The sequence below is a fragment of the Schistocerca serialis genome, chromosome 6 (genome assembly GCF_023864345.2).
Source record: "Schistocerca serialis cubense isolate TAMUIC-IGC-003099 chromosome 6, iqSchSeri2.2, whole genome shotgun sequence".
Taxonomy (NCBI): Eukaryota; Metazoa; Arthropoda; class Insecta; order Orthoptera; family Acrididae; genus Schistocerca; species Schistocerca serialis.
The window spans coordinates 102,936,860-102,962,886 of NC_064643.1; the positions used below are offsets into that span (position 1 = coordinate 102,936,860).

Genomic DNA, 26,027 nt, shown 5'->3' on the forward strand with positions numbered 1-26,027 from the left:
GCTGGGAAGTGGCGGTGCGGTCCCCTACGGCACTGCGTAGGATCCTACGGTCTTGGCGTGCATCCGTGCGTCGCTGCGGTCCGGTCCCAGGTCGACGGGCACGTGGACCTTCCGCCGACCACTGGCGACAACATCGATGTACTGTGGAGAACTCACGCCCCACGTGTTGAGCAATTCGGCGGTACGTCCACCCGGCCTCCCGCATGCCCACTATACGCCCTCGCTCAAAGTCCGTCAACTGCACATACGGTTGACGTCCACGCTGTCGCGGCATGCTACCAGTGTTAAAGACTGCGATGGAGCTCCGTATGCCACGGCAAACTGGCTGACACTGACGGCGGCGGTGCACAAATGCTGCGCAGCTAGCGCCATTCGACGGCCAACACCGCGGTTCCTGGTGTGTCCGCTGTGCCGTGCGTGTGATCATTGCTTGTACAGCCCTCTCGCAGTGTCCGGAGCAAGTATGGTGGGTCTGACACACCGGTGTCAATGTGTTCTTTTTTCCATTTCCAGGAGTGTATTACAGTTCATTGGTCCACGTTCATTGGCACATTTACAAGGTCTACCTCTACATCTACACAGACACTCCGTAAGCCACTGCAACATGCGTGGCGGAGGGTACCTTGTATCACTACTAGCCATCTCCTTTCCTGTTCCAGCCGGAAACAGAACGAGGGGAACACAACTGTACACCTCCGTATGAGCCCTGATTTCGCGTGCATTATCTTCGTGGTCCTTACACCCAGGTGTATGTTGGCAGCAGTAGAATCATTTGACAGTCAGCTTCCTTCTCTATATTTTCTCAATAGTGTTCCTTACGAAGAACGTCGTCCTCCCTCCAATGGTTCCCATTCGAGTTCACAAACCATCTCTGTAAAACTTACGTGGTGTTCGAACCTGCTGGTAACAAATTTGGTAACCCGCCTCTGAATTGGCTTCACTTTGGGATTTGCTTTACTCTATGCAGGAAATATGATTGGCAAATAAGATACCAAGCACTGGCGCCATTCATCAAGCAAGGTAACACTCAATCAAGCACTTGAGCTCTCTTATTTATACGTAATATCGAATATTAACTTCTATTACATTAATAAAAAATCTCTAGACTCTTTCGGAAAATATGAAGATGAATAAGAAAATATTACAGAAAGGAGTACGCTACACGGCAAACTTCCAGCGTAGATTCCACGTCCCTGCCCAGAACAATACTTTTTTCCCGCCATTATTTAAAAATGTTTAGTATTACACTAAACAATACTATAGTATCTATTGCATTCTCATAGGTCGTCTCAATTCTCAGCCTAAGTTTCACTCTGTGTATATCACCCTACCGGCTACTACTAAATTAGCAATAAACCGATAATATTACTCCTGTGAAAGGATATTAATTTTACCGTGTCCGTGCGCAATGGAAATGTATGACTGTTTTAGTTTGTCTAAAGATCTATATTGAAAGGAAGCGGTAGCAGAACAAATGGGAATCGAACTAAGGTTCTATTAGTAATCAAGTATACTGTAATTACATTAAAGGAAACGGTAGCCAGCCAAATTAGGCAAAGTTGTAACAAGTACTAGCATGGTGCATCAAAGGAAGTTACCTATTGGAATTGACTTTACATAATACAGAAATTATGTTTTGCAGATAAGATACTAAGCACTAGTGCAATTCATCAAGCAAGCTAACAGTAGTTTGGCATGAACAACACAGATAGAATACAAACCTTTTTTGCAACAACTGGCTCCCCATAACACTATCCGTAAATTACAGTACTAAGCTAATGATCATTATAGATAAATGATTACTAATGGTGGAGTGCTATTAACCTGGACAAGTAGTCCTTTTACCAATGTAATTAATGGAAATTACTAGCACTGAAATAGTATTAAAGTAATTGCATCATTTATACTGATTGGTATTTGTATCCATGGCTCTTGCTATGTAACTAGCTCTAAAATTTTTCTTGTTAGCGTCGGATTTTCATAGTGCAGAGCTAACCAAAGCATGCCATCAATAATAAGCCAAATTACTTCCACAACTAAGGCTTCTTGCCTCGTTCAGTTCACAAGATGTGAACACGTTGACCGCTAGTCACTAACGGACTTGCCACAAAGGAGTCTTGCAGTTCGACCGCCAACTCCACCTTTCTTATTCCCACCAAGCCAGTTTCACTGCAGAGGGGATTCCCTCCAAGTATTACCCATTTACAAATCTACATACCGTACGCATGAACCAGTACTACAAGTGAAATTTTAACAATTCCATTTTTTACGGCATATTAGTTTTGAAGTTATAGCCATAGATTAATTACAATTGCATAAATGGTCATAAATAATGAATAATACTTTAACAATATTAGAGAAGGAAAGTTGCAGAGATGCTGAGTCACGATAGGCACAACAAAAAGATTCACACAATTATAATTTTCGGCCATGAAGGCCTTTGTCAGCAATAGACACACACACGCACACACACACTCACGCAGACGCAACTTGCACACACGTCTGCAGTCTCAGACGTGGTTTCAGTGTGCTTTCAACTGTCTGAGACTGCAGAAGTGTGTGTAAGTTGCGTCTGGGTGAGTGTGTGTGGGTGTGTGTATGTGTGTCTATTGTTGACAAAGGCCTTCATGGCCGAAAGCTATAGCTGTGTGAATCTTTTCGTTGTGCCTATCGCGACTTAGCATCTCCGCTATGTGGTAAGTAGCAACTTCCCTTCTCTAATATTGTTACATTCCCTCCTGGATTTTCTATTGTTCGAACAAAACGTTAACGCAGATGTTAGATCAAAGAGCTTCGCGTTCACCTTGGCCTTCGTTGGCTTCCTGAGGACACCAGTCTCGCTCTACCACCTTCCGTTTCACGGCCTTCGCATGAAATTTCGCGATAGTACCTTTCTGTAAACTGATGGCTGTCGGAACGACCGTGATGTGGGGTGCGCCTTCGTCATTAGCGCCGAAGTTTTTCGGTATCGGCTTCCGGAACACCGCTCAGTATTTACAGCAGAGCTCTTCGTCCTGTATCAGGCCACGCAATACATCCGGTGACGCAGGCTTTTCAATTGCGTCATCTGCTCAGACTATGTCAGTGCCCTTTAAAGCCTCTGTGTGCTGTACACCGTCCATCCCTTAGTGCAACGGGTCGAAGAAATGTCCCACTTGCTCGTTAGTGATGGAGTCACTGTGATGTTTATGTGGGTTCCTGGTCACGATGGTCTGACTGGAAACGAGGCTGCCGACGCTGCTGCCAAGGCTGCAGTCCTCGTACCTCAGCCCGCTACTTCTTACACTCCCTCGGACGATCTCCGTGTTGCCGTCTGTCGGCAGGTGGTGTCACTTTGGCATCACCACTGGTCCTCCCTTCGTGGGAACAAGCTCCGGGTTATTAAACTTCTGCCGGGCGTGGTGGCCGCGTGATCTGAAGCGCATTATCACGGTCCGTGCGGCTACCCCCGTCGGAGGTTCGAGTCCCTCCCTCGGGCCTGGATATGTTGTCCATAGAGTAAGTTAGATTAAAGTAGTGTGTAGGCTTAGGGACCGATGACCTCAGCAGTTTCGTCCGATAAGACCGTACCACAAATATCGAAAATGAAGCTTCTCCCAGCGGCTTGGACAACTTCCTCTGGACCCTCTCGTCGCGAGGAGGTCATTTTAACGAGGTTGCGTATTGGGCCTTGTATTTTTAGCCCCCGCCATTTGTTAAGTGGTGCTCCCCCACCACATTGTGCCCACCTTTTAACTGCCCGCCGCCGGCCGCGGTGGTCTAGCGGTTCTAGGCGCGCTGTCCGGAACCGCGAGACTGCTACGGTCGCAGGTTCGAATCCTGCTTCGGGCATGGATGTGTGTGATGTCCTTAGGTTAGTTAGGTTTAAGTAGTTCTAAGTTCTAGGGGACTGACGACCACAGATGTTAAGTCCCATAGTGCTCAGAGCCATTTGAACTGCCCGCCATTTCCTGACGGAATGCCCTTTCTCAACCGGTTTACGTTCCCGATTCTGTTTGCCGCCTGAGTTATCGGCCGTTTTAGCGAACGACGCGCGAGCTGCCGACAGCGTTTTACTTCAAAATGTTCAGATGTGTGTGAAATCTTGTGGGACTTAACTGCCAAGGTCATCAGTCCCTAAGCTTACACACTACTTAACCTAAATTATATCATAAGAACAAACACACACACCCATGCCCGAGGGAGGACTCGAACCTCCGCCGGTATCATCCGCACAGTACATGACTGTAGCGCCCTAGACCGGCGTTTTATTTCTTATCCGTCGTAGCAGTATGGCGAAGGCCATTTAAATTTTAGTTCTGGACCTCAGTTTCTCTAGGGCGTATTTTATAGACCTGTCTCCACGTCCCTGTTTTTAGCTGTCTTCTCTTCCGTCGATTGGAATTGACGTGTAATCGTTTTCAGCTCCTCCCTTTGTCTTCCTGTTTTACAGTTTTGACGTGGTTGTATGTGACCCTACTTGTTTCTGCTCCCTGAAAAAAAAAATAGAAAAAGAGTGTCGTGATACCAAGTTACGTTAGCTAAAAACAAAGAATTTAGAAAAGATAATTGTAGGTAATACCGATAGTAGTGTTACTAGTTGTATAGTTGGGTATTAAGTTATTGCACTGAACCATCAGTTCAATTAAAACTTTCTACCTAGCAGGAAATATTACCAACCGAACAGAGGAGGTACTTTAAAGTCGACATCAACATTTAGCAAAGTGGAATGCACTGTACTACATAGTTTGACAAGTGTTGCTGCTGGCAGCAGAGCTGATACATGGCGGTACGCGGGGTGCCGGCCAGTCTCTTCGTCGCCCGCAGCGCCTTGTATTGTGTCTGAGGTCTGCGGCGGCTCTTTTGTGGACCCGGCGGGACGGCTGGAATGGCTGTAACTCACGAGCGGCGTGGCGCCGGCAGACTTCTGGAGAGGCGTGGCCCGAGCCTCAAGGACGCCGGGAACGACTCCTCCAGTTTCCGCCTTTCGCAGCCCTCGCCTGAGCACACCACGCACTCGGAACTCCTCCCCGTGCAAGTCAGAAAGACATTCACCAGACTCTCCCAGGAGAGCACTGTGCAAAGTAAAAGACGGCTGAAGGTTTCCATCATGAATTTCAACACACTTATCGCTTTGAGCCGACGGCCTTGCCGCAGTGGTAACGCCACTTACAGTCAGATCATCGAAGTTGAGCGCTGTCGGGCTTGGCTGGAATTTGGATGGGTGACCGTCCGGTTTGACAAGTGGGGTGCACGCAGCCCCTGTGAAGCCAATGAGCTGTTGGCAAGCAGGGTGCACTCGGCCTTCGTGAAGCCAAGTGGGGAGGTACTTGTTTCAGAAGTAGCGACTCCGGTCTCGAAAAATGACAACGACCACGAAAGCGGTGTGCTGACCACATGCCCCTCAATATCAGTATCCAGTGACGCTTGTCCGCTGAGGATGACACGGCGGTCGGTCGGTACCGCTGGACCTTTCGAGGCCTGTTCGGACGGAGTAGCCGAACATCCAGGAGACCCAGTTCGTTCCATGTAAGCACAGTCCACACCATTATGGAACCACCACCAGTTTGCACAGTGCCTTATTGACAACTTGGGCCCATGCCTTCGTGGGATCTGCACCAGACTCGAACCCTACCGTCAGCTCCTATCGACTGCAACCAGAGCTCATCTGACCAGGCCACGGTTTTCCAGTCGTCTTTGGTCCAACCGAAACGTCCACAAGCCCAGGACTGGAGGCGATGTTGTGCTGTTGGGAGAGCCACTTCCGTCGGTCACCTGCTGGCGTAGCTCATTAACGCCAAATTTCTCCGCACTGTGCCAACGTATACGTTCGTCGTACGGTCCCCATTGAGTTCTGCTGTTATTTCGCACAGTGTTACTTGTGTGTTAGCACTGACAACTCCATGCAAACGCCCGTGCTCTCGGTCGTTAAGTGAAGGCCATCGGCCACTGCGTTGTCCGTGGTGAGAGGTAATGCCTGAAATTTGGTATTCTTGACACTGTGGATCTCGGAATATTGAATCCCCTAACAATTTCCGAAATGGAATGTCCCATGCGTCTAGCTCCAACTGCCATTCTGGGTTGACAGTCTGTGAATTCCCGTCGAGTGCCCAAAACTACGTTGGAAATCTCTTCGCAGGAATCACCTGATAACAAATGACAGCTCCACCGATGTACAGCCATTTTATACGTTGTGTACGCGATATGACCGCCATTGTGTAAACTTGCATATCGCTACCGCATGACTTTTGTCGAACTATCAGTTTAATATGTCACAGCTGCAAAATACTAACGCGAATTCTTTACAGACGAATGGAAAAACTGGTAGAAGCGGACCTCGGGGAAGATCAGTTTGGATTCCGTAGAAATGTTGGAACACGTGAGGCAATACTAACCTTACGACTTATCTTAGAAGAAAGATTAAGAAAAGGCAAACCTACGTTTCTAGCATTTGTAGACTTAGAGAAAGCTTTTGACAACGTTAACTGGAATACTCTCTTTCAAATTCTGAAGATGGCAGGGGTAAAATACAGGGAGCGAAAGGCTATTTACAATTTGTACAGAAACCAGATGGCAGTTATAAGAGTCGAGGGGCATGAAAGGGAAGCAGTGGTTGGGAAAGGAGTGAGACAGGGTTGTAGCCTCTCCCCGATGTTATTCAATCTGTATATTGAGCAAGCAGTAAAGGAAACAAAAGAAAATTTTGGAGTAGGTATTAAAATCCATGGAGAAGAAATAAAAACTTTGAGGTTCGCCGATGACATTGTAATTCTGTCAGAGACAGCAAAGGACTTGGAAGAGCAGTTGAATGGAATGGACAGTGTCTTGAAAGGAGGATATAAGATGAACATCAACAAAAGCAAAACGAGGATAATGGCATGTAGTCAAATTAAATCGGGTGATGCTGAGGGGATTAGATTAGGAGTTTTGCGATTTAGGGAGTAAAATAACTGATGATGGTCGAAGTAGAGAGGTTATAAAATGTAGACTGGCAATGGCAAGGAAATCGTTTCTGAAGAAGAGAAATTTGTTAACATCGAGTATAGATTTAAGTGTCAGGAAGTCGTTTCTGAAAGTATTTGTATGGAGTGTAGCCATATATGGAAGTGAAACATGGACGATAACCAGTCTGGACAAGAAGAGAATAGAAGCTTTCGAAATGCGGTGCTACAGAAGAATGCTGAAGATAAGGTGGGTAGATCACGTAACTAATGAGGAGGTATTGAATAGGATTGGGGAGAAGAGAAGTTTGTGGCACAACTTGACTAGAAGAAGGGATCGGTTGGTAGGACATGTTTTGAGGCATCAAGGGATCACAAATTTAGCATTGGAGGGCAGTGTGGAGGGTAAAAATCGTAGAGGGAGACCAAGAGATGAATACACTAAGCAGATTCAGAAGGATGTAGGTTGCAGTAGGTACTGGGAGATGAAGAAGCTTGCACAGGATAGAGTAGCATGGAGAGCTGCATCAAACCAGTCTCAGGACTGAAGACCACCACACACACACATGACTTTTGTCACCGCAATATATTGCTGACTCTTTACATCCCTTCATTCTAGATGTATTTCACGACGGCGATATCTCTTCCAGCGCGATAAGTGTCCGTTTCACAGGCCGGAATGTTTTCAGAAGCGTGGTAGCGAACTCATATTGATACCTTGGCTACCAAATTTGTCTAATGCGTAACCGACGGAACACATCTGGGACGCTATCGGGTGCCAGCTCTACACCCACTAAACACAAGCCAGTAATTTAGCAGAACTGCGTGACCTGTGCACAGCCAAGGCATTGTCGAATTCATGCCATGCTATATTCTTTCTGCATTGATATTACCATCTCAGTCACTTAACCATTCACTACAATTACCAAGAAGAATGACTCAAAAACAGTTGCTAAGAGAAAATTAATATCGTAAACGGCAGTACGAGGTGCATTCAAGTTCTAAGGCCTCCGATTTTTTTTCTAATTAACTACTCACCCGAAATCGATGAAACTGGCGTTACTTCTCGACGTAATCGCCCTACAGACGTACACATTTTTCACAATGCTGACGCCATGATTCCATGGCAGCGGCGAAGGCTTCTTTAGGAGTCTGTTTTGACCACTGGAAAATCGCTGAGGCAATAGCAGCACGGCTGGTGAATGTGCGGCCACGGAGAGTGTCTTTCATTGTTGGAAAAAGCCAAAAGTCACTAGGAGCCAGGTCAGGTGAGTAGGGAGCATGAGGAATCACTTCAAAGTTGTTATCACGAAGAAACTGTTGCGTAACGTTAGCTCGATGTGCGGGTGCGTTGTCTCGATGAAACAGCACACGCGCAGCCCTTCCCGGATGTTTTTGTTGCAGTGCAGGAAGGAATTTGTTCTTCAAAACATTTTCGTAGGATGCACCTGTTACCGTAGTGCCCTTTGGAAAGCAATGGGTAAGGATTACGCCCTCGCTGTCCCAGAACATGGACACCACCATTTTTTCAGCACTGGCGGTTACCCGAAATTTTTTTGGTGGCGGTGAATCTGTGTGCTTCCATTGAGCTGACTGGCGCTTTGTTGCTGGATTGAAAAATGGGATCCACGTCTCATCCATTGTCACAACCGACGAAAAGGAAGTCCCATTCATGCTGTCGTTGCGCGTCAACATTGCTCGGCAACATGCCACACGGGCAGCCATGTGGTCGTCCGTCAGCATTCGTGGCACCCACCTGGATGACACTTTTCGCATTTTCAGGTCGTCATGCAGGATTGTGTGCACAGAACCCACAGAAATGCCAACTCTGGAGGCGATCTGTTCAACAGTCACTGTCGCCCGCCAGTTGTCATCTGTTGTTCCGACTACGTTTTATAGTCTCAGTACGAAAGCCGTTGCGACTTTGTTAAGACATGTGAAGTAAATATCTCAGCGAGATGTATCCTCTTCATGATTTAAGTACAGTAGTGTTGGCGTACGTGTCTACCGGTTCATTTACGGAAAAGTGCGACATTTTTGCAAAGAAGTTTCCTGGCGTCTCCATACCAGCAAAGAGCAGTATGCAGTAATTGGTGCCGAAGTGGCGTACTATAGATTTAGTTGCAAATCACTGGTGAATTTTATCTGTGAGGCAATCTAAAGCGAAAAGTGTGCGCACATAATGAAATAACGTAAGAAGAAAAAAATGGTTCAACTGGCTCTGAGAACTATGGGACTTAACTCCTGAGGTCATCAGTCCCCTAGAACTTAAAACGACTTAAACCTAACTAACCTAAGGACATCACACACATCCATGCCCGAGGCAGGATTCGAACCCGCGACCGTAGCGGTTGCGCGGTTCCGGACTGTAGCGCCTAGAACGTAAGAAGACTTGAAGTACTATATTCTTAATAAAATTTTAAGAATCGATGCGGCAGGTTAGGCAAGAGCGTATTGAAGCGAAAGGAGGTCATTTTCAGTACCTAATCTGACAGAATAGATCAGTAAATAGAGATCTTTGCATCAGTTTCTTTGTTATTTCTTTATTATCCAATTACTACATGTTTATTTGTTTGTTATTGTATCTACTCGAAGCGGGCAACAGTTCGTGCGTAATTGGTGAGCAGTCTGTACTCGGGGCCAGTTTTTCGTGCGCCACCGTGAATATCATTCATGGTTGAGTTCCCGCTTGCACAAGGAGCCCTATATTCTTTTAACATGACGAAGTAATTTACACACACCCGCATTCAGGAGGGCGATGGTCCAAATCCTCGTCCGGCTATCCACTTTGTGGTTTTCCCTGATTTCCCGAAGCCTCATAAGGCAAATGCCGCGATGGTTCCTTTTAAAAGAACATCCGGTTTCAATTTGCAATCGAGGCGGATTCCTTATAATCATTAAATTATCCACGACTGCTGATGCACTGCAATGTTAAAAGTTCTAAAAGAACACAGCCGATTTCTTTCGCCACTCTTTTCCAATCAGAGCTTGTGCTACATCTCTGATGACCTCGTCGGCTACAGGGCGTTAAAACCCAAATTTTCTTTATCCACTCGTCGTTTACAATCTCGTAGGTAAACTTCTCTTCAATATGATGTTAACCATAAACGGCTCACTAATCCATTTGAACAAACATGAAGAAAGGAATCAGCCGTGAATCTGTTTTTAGAATACACCCCCCATAATGTACTGAAACCATCGAAGTTGTCAGAATGGCCGAACAAGCATTTGAGCTCAACAACTCTTAACCACAGAGCCACGTCACTCAGTGATTCTCTGGGGAGAGAGTGGCAGCTCACGACACGGTATTAAGTATTTCCCACCCTGTCGAAAATTTAAGTACAAATCAGAACGGTTTCCACCATAACATCATCATATGTAGCATATGTTATCTATTCCGAGGATGCCTTTCAAACTGACTATCAAACAAATCATTTTCAATAATAGTCACAGCCCTGACGTGACTGATAATGTTCTACGAAAAAGATAAATCGGTAAAATTACACCACTTCTGCACTTTAGCCTACAGACATTGATCAGCAGTAGGTAAGAAAAAAGAAAAAAAAAATTATTGCACTATCCCAGCCGTCCTCAAGCCCCACCCCCTCCCATTCTGTATGCTGAGGAAGTCGCGAATAACATTTTACCACATAGCTTCTGCCTCCGATCACCGGCTGGGTTGTCTACTTTCCACACACTGAACAACCACTAATGACAATAAGCCGCTTGACAGTGCGACCACCACTTCCTTGTAACGCTGACTACTAAAATATATTGTTAATCACATCCATCCTGACTGTCTACTCGATTACATCCAGGCTTCCAGAGTCAGATCGAAGGTAGTGAGTTAGTCAAAAGTTGAATTCCAGCGCATTTTCAGTGGAAGTAGTTAACCGGATTTAAAATAAAATGGTACAAGTTCCTCCATTCCGGTGGGTAATTGACTGATCAACAGTGATAACAACAGATCCCATGGAAGTGATTTGCTGAGTGTCTCTTCTCCTTCGACAGTATGCAGTTCTAAGAAGGGCAAAAATTAATCAATCAAAAATCAAAGTACATGCCTCTTTCGCACCTTTCTCTAAACGCAAAACGGAAGTGCATGAATATCGAGTTGATTATATGACATCAGACCTTGCCTGCATTCCTTCGAATAATAAGGAATGACCACCCTTTGTTCTTTGTTTCGAGATTTTGCCAACGAAAGCTTGGAGTCTATAAGACTAAAGAGACACCTGCAGACAAAACATCCAGACCGAGAAAGGAATTGTCAGATTTCTCAAAAAATAAAAAAATAAATAAAACAGGTGTTAGTTCCTAGGACAGCCCTAAGAGCATCCCTAGAGGTATCTTGCTTAAATTGCAAAATCCTAACCACCAGACATTATTACTGAGAAATTACGTCTTCCGTCAAAATGTGCGAAATCATGCATGGGTAAAGGTTTGGCGAGAGTATGAAGTCGGTACCACTCGATACTGTGGCTCGTGGTAGTGATGCAGTAACCGCTGACATGAAAAATAAGTTGCTTCCCCGTCTTCATGGAAGCCCAAAATTCGCCCTGCAACTTGACGCTATTGGTATCGGGAATCTTCCCCAGCTTGTTGTTTTTGTGCGGTACTCTTACGAAAATGAAATGCACGAGGACTTTTTTCCCATGTTAAATGAAGTGTTAGCTATGCAGATGTCAGGTTGCAATAGCATATTCAACTTTATCGTCTTTCTTTAAATATAACGATTTCCACATAACGTAAAAAAATTACCATTTTGTTAGATGTAAAGATTCTCGCATGGCATAAAAGAGTAATACTTTCTTTAAGACTTTAATCCATTATGGGTGTCGAACGCTGCGACTGTGAAATAACGGTTTCCAGAAACAGTTGGAGCTAGTCGTCTTTTATGATCTTCAGCTTTTATTTACCATGACGATTTCGAATCACCTAGGGACTCATCATCAGGTAGTACAAACATGTAATGAATCCTGTGAAAGACATGGAGTTTGTGTAATGCTACATATATAACGAAACTGGAAAACGTAAATTATGTTCTCCAGAGTAATGTGTGCACCAGGAATAAACTCATGGTTGCTAATAACTGTAAGTAATGCCTTTAAGTCGACCTTACGGCTACATTCAGTGCTTGCTTGTTTCGTTTTTCTACTTTCCCGCAACTACACACACCCCCACAATGCTCCGAACGGTCATTAAAAGTGTTTACCGTCTGATGATGAGTCGCTTGGCTGTTCGAAACAGCTCATAGTAGATATAAACTGAGCATCACAAAAGGCGACTGGTTACAGTAATTTCTGGAACCAATACTTCCCTTTATAAACCTCTGTGTCATCATTTTATATGTCTCTGGAAGTAATCAATAATATCTTTGTAAGTCGCACTTCATTTATCTGTGGTTGCGACCTTCCATTGTCGCCTGGCGGCTTAAGAAGCCTAAAGCCATCAAATAATTTTTTTTTTTTTTTGCGGAATTTCGGGAAATCATTTTCTGTCTGATATTTTCCAACGAAATCTTTCATCAACCTGTAACTTTAATGTTCACAGGTCACAAAAGACACAGACTACAGTCCGGTCGGGCGTTGCGGACACCGGTGGCCTGGACACACACCTACCTCATGAACGCCGAGCAGTATTCATCCTGCGTCTTCTTCCTTCCTCGATTCCTCAGGTTTGTTCCGTTGCGGAACACTTCGACAAAGTGCTGCGGGACATTTGCTTTGTTGTGGCCTGAAGAAGCGGCAGGCGTATACCAAGTACAAGTGAGAAACAAGAGGTTGCTGGCGGGCGTGGTTTGCAAAACTGCTGAAATGAGATCGTGAGAGAATAATGTACAAAATTATATTTTATATACAGATATATACACAAGCTTTAAGCTTTCCCGTGTTCAAAGCACGGGTGCCACAAATGAATTTTATATAACAATCTGATTGCCGAGTGGTTTTCAGAGCTCCCAGCTGTTGATATCTCTGTGAAAGCCTCAGCACGGCTTAAACTATTACATGGTAAGAAGAAACTTTGCAAAAATTGTATTCCTAAATCTGTGAAATACTCATAGTACACAGACGCCAAAGAAACTGTCAAACCGGCCTGGGTTCATTTCTGTATCTCGCAGCTTGCCATCACCAAACAATGTTTTGAGTACAAGGTGCAGGCTCTACGGTACTCGGTTTACATAAATAAAGTAGTCTTATTTTCAGTACGTACACCAAAGGATAAATCTCAGTTCAAAAGTATTGAAATTGGACTGATATTTACTATAATTTACATGCAGTAGTTGTGTTGCAGTATTACAACATTTCCACGTCGGGAGCTACCATTTTGTATCATGATAGTGTCATCTATGTCGTCCACAAAATGTACTGCTATGTAAAAGGTAATACCTATGGAATACTGTTGTCTACATTTAAATGCCGTTATATGTGACATCGATGGTGATAAAAATAGATTAGGGGTGCCAACTGTCTCACAAATATTCAATGAGTTATTCATTGTCTCTGATCTCCACAAACTTGGCTACGATTGGACACGTCACGGAAGTGTAACATATGTATGTATGTATTTATTATAGATTAAACGATGTGACACTTCGAATCGAATTGCCTCTTGTACATAACGTTTGACCATACACCTAGAAAAAATAAATAAATGTTTGATAATTTTAAAAACGTCAGCTCCTCTGTCTTTTGTGCTGTTCATTGAAACTGGTAATTCCTTTTCCTATAGCAAACAAGAACTTTTATGGTAAAGTATTATTCGCATAGTAACACTATTAAATACGATACATTACGAAAATTATCTGTAAAGGAAATGTAAATAACGCATTCGAAGAATTTAGAAACTTATTTTCAATACAATTCTACTATAATTTTTCCAAAAAAATAATTTTCAAGCTATTATTTTCCTTTATTTTACAATAACTTCTTAAGTACATTCTTACTGTCATGTTTTGATTAACTACGTAACTGTAATAGCTCACATCACTCTTTCACATTTTAAATTTCAATACACTAATTTAAAAAAATTATAATTTAATGGTTTGGCTACACAAAGCAGATTTATACCATTCCTTCCCGTTAACAAATAACGTTAACATTAATGTTTCTGACTAACTCGTTTTACAGAGATTTCTTTATTTAAATTAGAAATTTTTATTCATTACACACTTCTAATGGAATACATATAACTAAACAACAGCTAATTGCAGTATGGATATCAGTTCACGTGTATAGATCACACTTCCACTGTCTACGAACCGCCTACGTTGATCATAAGAACGTCGACACCTTCTAGTAACCTAGTCGATCCACAGTATCACGACATTTTTTAGTAGCTTACCCGTTACACTGTGTTTCGTCATAACAGAATATCGGAACAACGTGAAACTTTATCACAGTGCATTTAACATAAAATGACCAAAATTTGTAATTATAAAAACGAAAGATATACAATGAAAACACGTAACGAACTCGAAAATGTTTTCAGCAACGAAACAGAAAACAGGAGACATAATTGCCACTAGCCGCTACACAATGACGCAAAAGCGTCTGTTTGACGGTTCTAGATCTTCATTGGCAGTCACCTCGTACCTGAAAAAGAGGCGCGTAGCAGTACTCGCTGATGACTGATGGGCAGCAGATTTCCTCCCCCGTGTAGACCAAACATGCTCCATAGTCTACAGTATTTGGTGGCCTCTCCATATGGCAAACAATTTTCCAATCGAAATACTCATTCACCACAGCTCACTGAAGGGGCTGAGAATAATCGTCTGTGAAAATATCTGTACCAATTGAACCACTAAAAAAAATTCATATATGTGGTTACAGTACCTCATGCCTACACTACTGGGCCTTAATAATAATCCCGTGACCACTAACGAAGATGTGGTGCTGCGTATGCCGATCCAGCCTGATGCCTTCCAGCAGAGAGTGTCACATCTGGTTCTTCCTCAGGTATTCGTGTGATTTTACCGGCAAAGTAAAAGAAGAAGGATACATTCTTCTGCTCATTCAGCGCCCGATTTCAATGTTGCCGACTCCACAATAAAACAATCCCGCCTCCGTACTGAACGCAGATAGACAGACATTCGGTCATCTAGCGAAGAGCAACGACTCTGTCGAGAAATGCGACTCTGGAGGCAGCGCACAGTACTTCAAACGTCGTCCGATTTCGTGCAGAGATACCGAAAACAGGCAGGTAAGCTTTCTTGTAATAATTTTCTTGACATGGTTTTTATTTACATTTAAAACTAGGTAACATTTTACCTTCAAACTGGTCAGAGATACACTGTTTCATGTACGACGCGAGCGTTCTCTCCAGCGTTGCGTAGATGGCCCCATAGGCAGGACCTGACCATCACACGACGACCCATCGCTGGGACAGTGTGGCAAGTGGCGTATAGGCTGTGTACGAGATGTACGAGTTAGGGGCGGCTTCATAAAGAAGCCCGAGAGAACCGATGCCACTTTACACTTCAGCCTGACGTACTTGCTCACAGAGCTGTGCATGCTCTGCCTTGAAACGAGTTCGTTCAATATTTTTACCTCAAGCCAATTACGCTGTCCACGTAGCTATTTGTTTGTCGCTAGGAGAGGCAGGTGCACACACGTGTGACTTCTACCGCACCATTAGTTTAATAATTCATAGTTACAAATACTCAGACGAATTATTTACAGATGTGTGAGTGGCTCGAAGAATTCTTAAGTAATATAATCAGGTGCAAAGTCTTGACCGGCAAGTGCTCATCAGAGGGCCCCAGAGAAGCGTGTTACCACTCTTGCTCTCTGTATACATAAATGATCTTGTGCACTACTGGCCATTAAAATTGCAACACCAAGTAGAAATGCAGGTGATAAACGGGTATTCATTGGACAAATATAAAGGGTGATTCAAAAAGAATACCACAACTTTAAAAATGTGTATTTAATGAAAGAAACATAATATAACCTTCTGTTATACATCATTACAAAGAGTATTTAAAAAGGTTTTTTTTCACTCAAAAACAAGTTCAGAGATGTTCAATATGGCCCCCTCCAGACACACGAGCAATATCAACCCGATACTCCAACTCGTTCCACACTCTCTGTAGCATATCAGGCGTAACAGTTTGGATAGCTGCTGTTATTTCTCGTTTCAAATCATCAATGGTGGCTGGGAGAGGTGGCCGAAACACCATATCCTTAACATACCCCCATAAGAAAAAATCGCAGGGGGTAAGATCAGGGCTTCTTGGAGGCCAGTGATGAAGTGCTCTGTCACGGGCTGCCTGGCGGCCGATCCATCGCCTCGGGTAGTTGACGTTCAGGTAGTTACGGACAGATAAGTGCCAATGTGGTGGCGCTCCATCCTGCTGAAATATGAATTGTGCTTCTTGTTCGAGCTGAGGGAACAGCCAATTCTCTAACATCTCCAGGTACTGTAGTCCAGTTACAGTAGTACCTTCGAAGAAAAAGGGACTAAAAACTTTATTGGCAGAAATGGCGAACAAATGTACAACTAAATGAAACTTTATAGCTCCCTTAATTCGCCGACAGATAGTGCTTAGCTCTGCCTTTTGTCGTTGCAGAGTTTTAAATTCCTAAAGGTGTGGTATTCTTTTTCAATCACCCTGTATTATACTAGAACTGACATGTGATTACAATTTCACGCAATTTGGGTGCATACTTCCTGAAAAATCAGTACCCAGAACAACCACCTCTGGCCGTAATAACGGCCTTGATACGCCTGGGCATTCAATCAAACAGAGCTTGGATGACGTGTACAAGTACAGTTGCCCATGCAGCTTTAACACGATACCACAGTTCCTCAAGAGTAGTGACTGGCGTATTGTGACGAGCCAGTTGCCCGGCCACCATTGACCAGACGTTTTCAGTTGATGAGAGGTCTGGAGAATGTGCTGGCCAGGGCTGCAGTCGAACATTTTCTGTATCCAGAGAGGCCCATATAGGACCTGCAACATGCGGTCGTGCTTTATCCTGCTGAAATGTAGGGTTTCGCAGGGATCGAATGAAGGGTAGAGCCACGGGTCGTAACACATCTGAAATGTAACGTCCACTGTTCAAAGTTCCGTCAATGCGAACAAGAGTTGACCGAGACCTGTAACCAATGGCACCCCATGCCATCAAGCCGGGTGATAGGCCAGTATGGCGATGACGAATACACGCTTCCAATGTGCGTTCACCGTGATGTCGCCAAACTCGGATGCGACCATCATGATGCTGTAAACAGAACCTGATATCATCCGAAAAAATGACGTTTTGTCATTCGTGCACCCAGGTTCGTCGTCGAGTACACCATCACAGGCTCTCCTGTCTGTGATCCAGCGTCAAGGGTAACCGCAGCCACGGTCTCCGAGCTGATAGTCCATGCTGCTGCAAATTTCATCGAACTGTTCGTGCAGACGGTTGTTGTCTTGCAAACGTCTCCATCTGTTGACTCAGGGATCGAGACGTGGCTGCACGATCCGTTACAGCCATGCGAATAAGATGCCTGTCATCTCGACTGCTAGTGATATGAGGCCGTTAGGATCCAGCACGGCGTTCCGTATTACCTTCCTAAACCCACCGATTCCATAATCTGCTAACAGTCATTCGATCTCGACCAACGCGAGCAGCAATGTCGGGATACAATAAACCGCAATCGCGATAGGCTACAATCCGACCTTTATCAAATTCGGAAACGTGATGTTGCGCATTTCTCCTCCTTACACGAGGCATCACAACAACGTTTCACCAGGCAACGCCGGCCAACCGCTGTTTGTGTATGAGAAACCGGTTGGAAACTTTCCTCATGTCAGCACGTTGTAGGTGTCGCCACCGGCGCCAACCTTGTATGAATGCTCTGAAGAGCTAATCATTTGCATATCACAGCATCTTCTTCCTGTCGGTTAAATTTCGCGTCTGTAGCATGTCATCTTCGTGGTGTAACAATTTTAATGGCCAGTAGTGTATGTAAGGTCAGGAGCAATATGGTTGGTTGGTTGATTCTGGGGAGGGGACCAAACAGCGAGGTCATCGGTCCCATCGGATTAGGGGACGATGGGCAAGGAAACTGGCCGCGCCCTTCCAAAGGAAGATGAACTTGAAGCGATTTAGTGAAATCACGGAAAACCTAAATCAGGATGGGGGTTTTAACCGTCGTCCTCCCGAATGCGAGTCCAGTGTGCTAACCACTGCGCCACCTTGCGCGGTGGAGCAATATGCGACCTTTTTTTTTTTTTCATAACCAACAGCCTCAGATGCAATGTTTACCTAGAGTTACCTAGGTTTCAGTCGGGATAACCCAACCGTCTTCAGAAGAAATGTAACTATCGTTTGTCCATAGTGGACATTAAAATTAATATTTATACAGTTGCTGATTGGGCCGTGAAATGTTGAAAATATTCAATATTCGACTGTTTGCTGATGAATGATATGGGGAAGTGTCTTGGTTCAGCGACTGCAGGTGGATACAGGATTACTTTGACTGAATTTTCTCTTGGTGTAATGAATGGCAGCTTGCTCTATAAGTGAAAAATTTAAGATAATGCAGATGAGTAGGAAAAATAACCATGTATGATTCGGATGCAGTTTTAGTGGTGTTCTACTTGACTCTGTTACGACGAATAAATATCTAGGTGCGACGTTGGCAATGCGATATGAAATGGAACGAGTACGTAAGGTCGGCTGTGCGGAAGGCGAGTGGTAGACTTCGGTTTATTGGGAGAACGAAGGAAAGTGTTGTGGCTCACCTGTAAAGGAGACAGCGTATAGAACGCTTGTGCGAGCCATTCTCGAGTACTGCGGAAGTGTTTGGGATCCCCACCGGGTCGGGTTAAAAGAAGAAATTCAAACAGTTCACGAACATCCTGGTAGATTTGTTAATGACAGGCTCAATCAACACACGGGAGTTACAGAGATGCTACGTGAACTCAAATGTGAATCCCTAGTGGAAAGATACGCTACTGAAACAGTATAGAGAACTGGTATTTGCGGCTCACTGCAGAACAGTTCTACTGGCGTCAATGTACATCTCTTGTAAGGACGACACAGACAACGTAAGAGAAATTAAGGATCATACAGAGGCATATAAATTGTTATTTGTCCCTCTCTCCATTTGCCAGTGGAGGACGGAAGGAAATGTCTAGTAGTGGTACAAGGTACCCTCCGCCATGGTGGCTTGCGGAGTATGGATGTAGATGTAGATGATATCGATCGAGATGTGCACGTCTTGGGACCAGTTCCGAAGAATCTCCGCAACTTGTTAGCGCTGTTCAAGTGTGCTTGAGGATGGCTCCCTTGAACTCTCTCAGTCTCCTGCAGTCCACGTCTGAGCTACGCGTTACTTAAACGACATCTCTAATTCAGTCACTGGTGTCCGCATTTTAGTATCAAGTGTCCACGAACAACTTGTAAATTGGAGACTTCCTGTGCGTATCAGTGTAACATATCAGCATTAAAATCTACATTTATTCTCCAAAGGCCACTGCACAGTTTCTTTTGAAGGGTATTTTGCACCAGAGCTAATGTGGAGCGAGGGAAATATGTTGTAACATCTCTGCGGGTGCCTTATTTTTTCTACTCTCATGATACCTACGCGACATATATGATGGAGGCTGCAGAACTGCTGCACAATCATTATCGAATACGTTTTACGTCTTACTCTGGCATTTCTTTCGGCACCTGTAACCCGTGCTTTTCTGGTATATATTCGTATGGGGGCACATAGGAGCACGCCTCTGGTTTCATTCAGTCCTTTGTTATGCCTACATAATAAAGTCGCAGTACACTCTTTTTATATAGTTTCTTTAACATAAACAATGCATTTCCCAGAAACATAACAACAACAAATTTAGGTCTTCCGTCCGTACTGTACTTGTGTTGTACATGGGTGTTCCATTTATCGACATTTTAAAGAGAACCGCAACGCAGTACACCGAGTAGAAATTTAGGGATGATGTGCAACACCGCAGCCAGCGAACAGTATGAATCATGATTGGACCATTCGTATATATAGTGAAGAAATTAGCTTCTTTTACGATTCCTTGGGGCTCACCAGACGATATTTAGTTTCTCTCGAACATTCTCGCTCCAGCAAAGCGAACTGCAAAAAGTTCGATGGCGCAAAGCCACAGTCATGCAACATTCTTTGAAAGAATAAACCGCCAGTTCACTGTGTATTACTGTATCTATCTTCTGTACCATCTAGTATTCGCCTTTTATGACATTATCGAGTACAGTGCTAAAAGTTCTTAGACCGTTAACACGTCGCATCTATTAAGGCAGTCCAAAGACTAGCCCCAGTCTGCGGCCAAATGCGAAATGTTTCTCCCTCCAGGAAAGCGAACTGCTGCCAAATAGGAAACTATTTTAGTCGAGCCTTTATGTTTCAGTTTCAATAATATAGTTTATCAGTCGACAGAAAGGCATTGTTTTCATGGTGTTTAATGTGTGTGAGAGCTGTTAAGGGACCAAACTGCAGACGTCATCGGTCCCTAGACTTACACACTACTTAAACTAACCTGTGCTAAGAACAACACACACTCCCATGCCTGAGGGAGGACTCCAACCTCCGGCGGGAAGTGGTGTTTAGTCTGTGTTTACCATTTTAAGAATATCGCCTGAGGGGGAAAAAAGCGCTATTTCACATACATGATGTTTCCTACACACGCAGACTTTCTCATTTATTGCCGCTAGCAAGCCGTTTCAGTAAATTCTGCAGCGTGTGAAACTCCGAATTAAGTAAATAGTCACTGCACTTTCGCTGGCAGAGGTGCATCGGTGTGAGCGCATGCCAGTAACGCGACTGTAACTACATTTGTTATCGGTCAGTTTCCTTACCATATACCACTCATTAATAGCATTGTTCTGTATGACACACGACTACCGTCGAAGTAAAAGACCCTGCAATCATTACTGGAAGAACCGAACTTAAATCTCACACCATCGTCTCCAAGATAATGCTTTCATTACGTTATCAGGGATAATACTTCATTTTGAAAATTGTGCTCGAGCCATTTTGTTATTTACTATCTCTCGCAGATTCTGCAGCCATTTCAGGGGCACACACACACAAACAAACACACACACACACACACACACCTACACATTCCTACAAAGGTTTCCGATAGGTGTCCGCTGGTCATAAGGCGAATGCCGGAACTGGAAACTCCCTGCAAAAGCATATCGATTTGGGACATCTTCTGCACATATTCCAGTCTGCTGATATCTTGATTATCCGAACTCGAAACGTAAATTGCAGGGCCGTCTCTGCCTTTGTGCTGGCCGTGTATATTTGCAGCTACGTTGTTACGGAGTACAGTGGAGTAAACACGGCTTTTGTAAGTACGTCAGTGATAAGCACCACGAACTTTTCTGGAACGCGTCATTTCGGTAAGGTTTCTTTAATTAATAATTAACACATACGCCGATAGCTACTAAGTGAATTACTTTAATTTTAAAACCATATCGGCATTTGATCAGGCAGCAGTTGGTGCGTTCACATATTATGAGTTTCATACAGTACTAGACAGGCATGGAGACAATTTAACAAAAAATATTTCCGCATGCTCGTGTTGAGTGTATTGCGACACAGAGATTTTGAGATGGACACGTGCGAATCTGGATTTAGCGCTAATGGAGACAGCCGGTCAGCTGCCTGGGTGGTCTCGTACGCTCGGAATCCGGCAAGCGGCGCTCGCCAGCTAAGTGGAAGATCTCCGTAAGTGGGCCTGCTCTACGAAAGCATTACAGCCTTCTTAGGGAACTGTGCAGAACAAAGCTTAAGTGAGCCAGTATTCGGTTACAAGTAACCGGGATTTTCGACCTAACCATCATTTTTTCTGCTACGTCAATAGAACCCCTGTCATGGTGGGATCCGTTGCGAGGATTTCGAAAGCTAGACGGCAGCTTACACAGAGAAATTTATCTGGTCGTTATGGGACTGAACCATTGGTTCTGGAAGTGTAAATAATTTATCTTGGAAGCTGAGTTTTACTGGTGTCGAACACTGATGATGCGGTGATCTTGCTGAGATACTGCGCGTTACTGTCGAAGGTAATGAGCTTGAGTAGTGAATCGAGTTTAGAGGGACTGAAGTCTACGTAATGACGACTCGTAGAACACAGGATACGCTGTCGGAAGTGGAGTGATGTAATTGATTAAAAGTCGACAATTGTGAAACAGGCTTAAGAGACAGCATAGCAAGAAGAGATGGCCAAAGAGTCTTCAAGCAGGGGAAGGACCTCTTGACACGAGCAGAAGATGAGTGGCGTACTGGTGACCATAAAGACTGGATGATGTCAGCAGTGGCTCTCAGCTCGGAGTATTAGTGAGCTGATGTAATAAATTATTAATGGACACCAGTCTCAGTTGGAAAAGAGGCTATGACAAATATGCAAACTTGCCTTTAAACGTGTAAAACACACAGATTTATGGTGGTGGTAGTAAGTTCCCATGGGCCCAAACTGCTGAGGTCAGCGGTCCCTAGACTTACACGTTACATAATCTAACTAACTTACGCTAAGGACAACACACATCCATGCCCGAGGGAGGACTCGACACCTGCGACGGGGGGAGGGGGAGGGGAGGGGGTGCCGCGCGAACCGTGGCAAAACTGACAGATACTTAAATTTCAAGAGACTATAGAAAAAATAAAACAATTCTGGACCTCTAGAAATTTTTCTTCCTTTTGTATGTATAGCGACTATAGAAAGCTTTGGTGTTCCTAGGAGAGAGTTGTTCAATGTGTGAGGTTACTAAAATCATACATTTTCAGTCTGACATTAGGGTTAAAGCTCGTGTCATACAGAGTAAGAGTTGCTGTCAGATTAGTTAATGGTCCTCACGATGGTTCCCAAACAGGTTGGTTGGTTGGTTGTTTTGGGCAAGGAGACCAGACTGCGTGGTCATCGGTCTCATCGGTTTAGGGAAGGATGTGGAAGGAAGTCGGCCGTGCCCTTTCAGAGGAACCATCCCGGCATTTGCCTGGAGTGATTTAGGGAAATCACGGAAAACCTAAATCAGGATGGCCGGTCGCGGGATTGAACCGTCGTCCTCCCGAATGCGAGTCCAGTGTCTAACCACCAAACAGGCACCGATACTGTTACATACAGGTTGCTTGCCAGCAGCGATCTTCGCATGTTTTCGGGTGGTAACTCCGGTGCTGATTTTCTTGAAAGAGGCTGTGTGCACTGGTCAGTGAGGATTTCTATTGGCACTTGACAATCGGAAAGGGCAGCGACGCTAGAAAAAGGTTTGGCTGAAAAGAGAATGGCTCCAAAGTGGAGTAAGAAACTATTAAAGCTTGAACTGGTACATAGATGTGCTCATACGCTGTAAAAATTTCCATCTACTGTAGCTCTGACAAGAGTTTAGAGTAATGTGTCTATCTTGGGACTAAATACAGCGTTATATCAAAACGTCATTAGTTACAATCATTTTAACATAGAATGCCAATCCTAATAAAGTAATCTCACTAGGAAAAAAATTTGTCACCCCTTAAATAGCACACTGGTCGCTTTGGAGGGCTGTAGATGAAGTACAGGGGTGAATAAATGCACGCCTGAACATAAAGACAGATGGATAGCCAAGCCTGCAGGTTGCACTGTTGTATTTGACCACGAACGGCGCCTATGGAATGTCCTCGATACGTCCAAGTGTCAATCGTGGTCACAATAGTGTTCTGTGTGGTTGTGAGTACATCACGTCGGAGCTAAGTCAGTTCGAAAGTGGGCAGATTGTTGGTGCTCATATGGTGGTTGCTTCCGTAACCGAGGCAGCTGAAGTGTTTGGTGTTTCAAGAGGCATCTTATCTAAGAATTATACTGTATACAGAGAAAGCGGAAGAACATCATCCGCTAAGTCGCAACGCGGACGGAAAATGTGTGTTGCGCTATCATGACAGGCGGTGATTGAAGAGTGTTGTGACGAAAAATAAGAGGACGACAGCTGCAAAAGTTACCGCAGAACTGAATGTCGTACACGTGAACCCTGTCACAACCGAAACAATGCGAAGGGAACACCTAAAGGAGGGAATCGCAGTGCGAACTGAAATCCCAAAAACACTATTCAGAGATGCAAATGTTCGTGGTAAGAAAACCTGGTGCCCGAGCTGTGGATGAATGGAGGAAAGTCATTTTGTCGGATGGGTGCCGTTTCACACTCCAAATGTACGTCACGAAAGTGAAAAATGGCGGGGGTTCTGTGATGATTTGGGGATCCACATCGTGGTACTTCACGGACTCCATTGATACTTCGCCCGATCTCATCACTGCTAAGGATTATGCGATCAGTTTGGTTGGTCAGAACCATCCGACGGTACAGTGTTTGTTCCCCAATGCTGACGCTGCATTTAAACATGACAGAGGCCCTTGTCGCTCAAATCGCATAACCAAGACTGGTTTTATCAGCATGATGATGAATTCTCGCATCTGCCCTGGCCACCGTGGCCATCACATGTCAGTATTATCGAGAGTTTGTGGTCAGATTTGGAGAGAAGGGTGCGTGATCTCTACGTACCTCCATCATCGTTACCTGAAGTTGCCACTACTTTGTAGGGAGAATGGTATAAGATTCTCTTGGAAGCCATACAGGAACTGTATTTATCCATTCTGAGACGACTGGAAGCTGCTTTGAATACCAAAATTTTCCTAGGCCGTATTAGGCATTATAATGTGTCGTGTCTTCGGTGTTTTCATATTTTTGCCCTTCCCTGTAGTTCTGTTACCAGACGATTATTTGTCCCTTCGCTGTTAACGTGAAGTCGTGCGAGAGAAATAGTGTATCGGTGTCATAGGGCTGCGTGGAATCAGCACAGTAAGATCTCGGCGTGCGAACACGACAGAATGGCAGGAGGAGCTACGTAACGTTGCGTAAGAACAGCGGTAAATAAAAGATCGAAAACAGCAGAGACCGGAAACGAGTGACGTGGCTTATCAATGACAATAGGTTTCAAATTCGACAGGAATCGTGTCTCACCCATCGAGCTCCCGAGCGAACGTTGCAGGCGGAAATTCACGCAGCAGATATTCGGAGTCAGGTACCTCTCAGAAGGCCATTCCTCAAAGTAAAGTTGCATGTCTTCAGCGCACCAAACAAGGCATACTGGAGTCGCGACGTTGCCTCTTTCCAAATGGTGCAAAGCGTCGAGTGAACCAGCACTGTGTTGGGGCTGTAGGTTGTTCTGTGGTGCTCTGTGGCTGTCTCTTATACTCCGCAATGGACCATTTCATTCAGGTCAGCACGAAAATGAGTCAGGATGAAACCTGCTGGCTTTTTAGAACTGTGTGTCAGACTGGGATTCGAATCTGAGATTTTTGTCCGTGGTTAAGCCATTTCTCCTTTATATTCTTTCTTCCAGGAATGCTAGTCCCGCAAGGTACACAGGAGAACTTCTGTAAAATTTGGAAGGTAGAAGATAAGGTACCTCCGGAAGCAAGGCTGTGCGGTGGGGTGGGGGGGGGGGGGATGAGTGGGGACGGGGGGTGGAATCGCGAAATTGCTCGAATAGTTCAGTCGGTACAGCACTTAGTTTCTTGAGGCAAAGGTCCCAGGTTTGAGTGCCAGTCCGGTACTCATATTTAATCAGATAGGAAGCTGCAGATCAATGCACACTCCGCTGCGCAGGGTGAAAGTTCTTCCTATGGACCAAGATATTTACTTCAACATCGGTGTCTTTTTCATAATGAGTATGCTGTGAACACTCTAATATGACAACAGCCGTGTTCACAGAGTATGATCCGAGTTTGACGAACACTCACGAGCCCTGCGGCTAAAGGATCCGACCTTAATCCGACAGAAAACTACTGGAACACCGTCTAAGATCTCTAAGATCAGTAATGAGGTGCCTGCAGCGAAATGGGGTCTGGAGAGTGTCTCTCTCTGTATTCTCGTCGACGCAGAAAAAGCACAATGGTGTGTCTAGTCCGAGAGAATGCAGTTCCGGTAGCCGCCTTTACAGGGGGGGGGGGGGGGGGGGGGGGACAGTTAGTTACGCAATCTTGTGGCTCTCTCAAATTAACCGTATGGCTGGTACTCAAATTGATCCGCTCCCATCACTCGTTGGTCCGGTACCAGAGTAACACATCGGTAGCTGCAGATGGCTTTGGAAAGTTGATTATAATGT

The 26,027-nt window shown here is 44.6% G+C and overlaps 1 protein-coding gene across 1 annotated transcript in view; it reads left to right on the forward strand.

The window, feature by feature from the left end:
• Nucleotides 1–13,599, forward strand: part of LOC126484399 (growth arrest-specific protein 1-like) — a 256,134-nt gene extending 242,535 nt beyond the window's left edge. The window contains exon 6 of the mRNA XM_050107900.1: nt 12,474–13,599. The gene's annotated coding sequence lies outside the window, so the exon portion shown is untranslated. The remainder of the gene's footprint in view (nt 1–12,473) is intronic.
• Nucleotides 13,600–26,027: the final 12,428 nt, after the last annotated feature.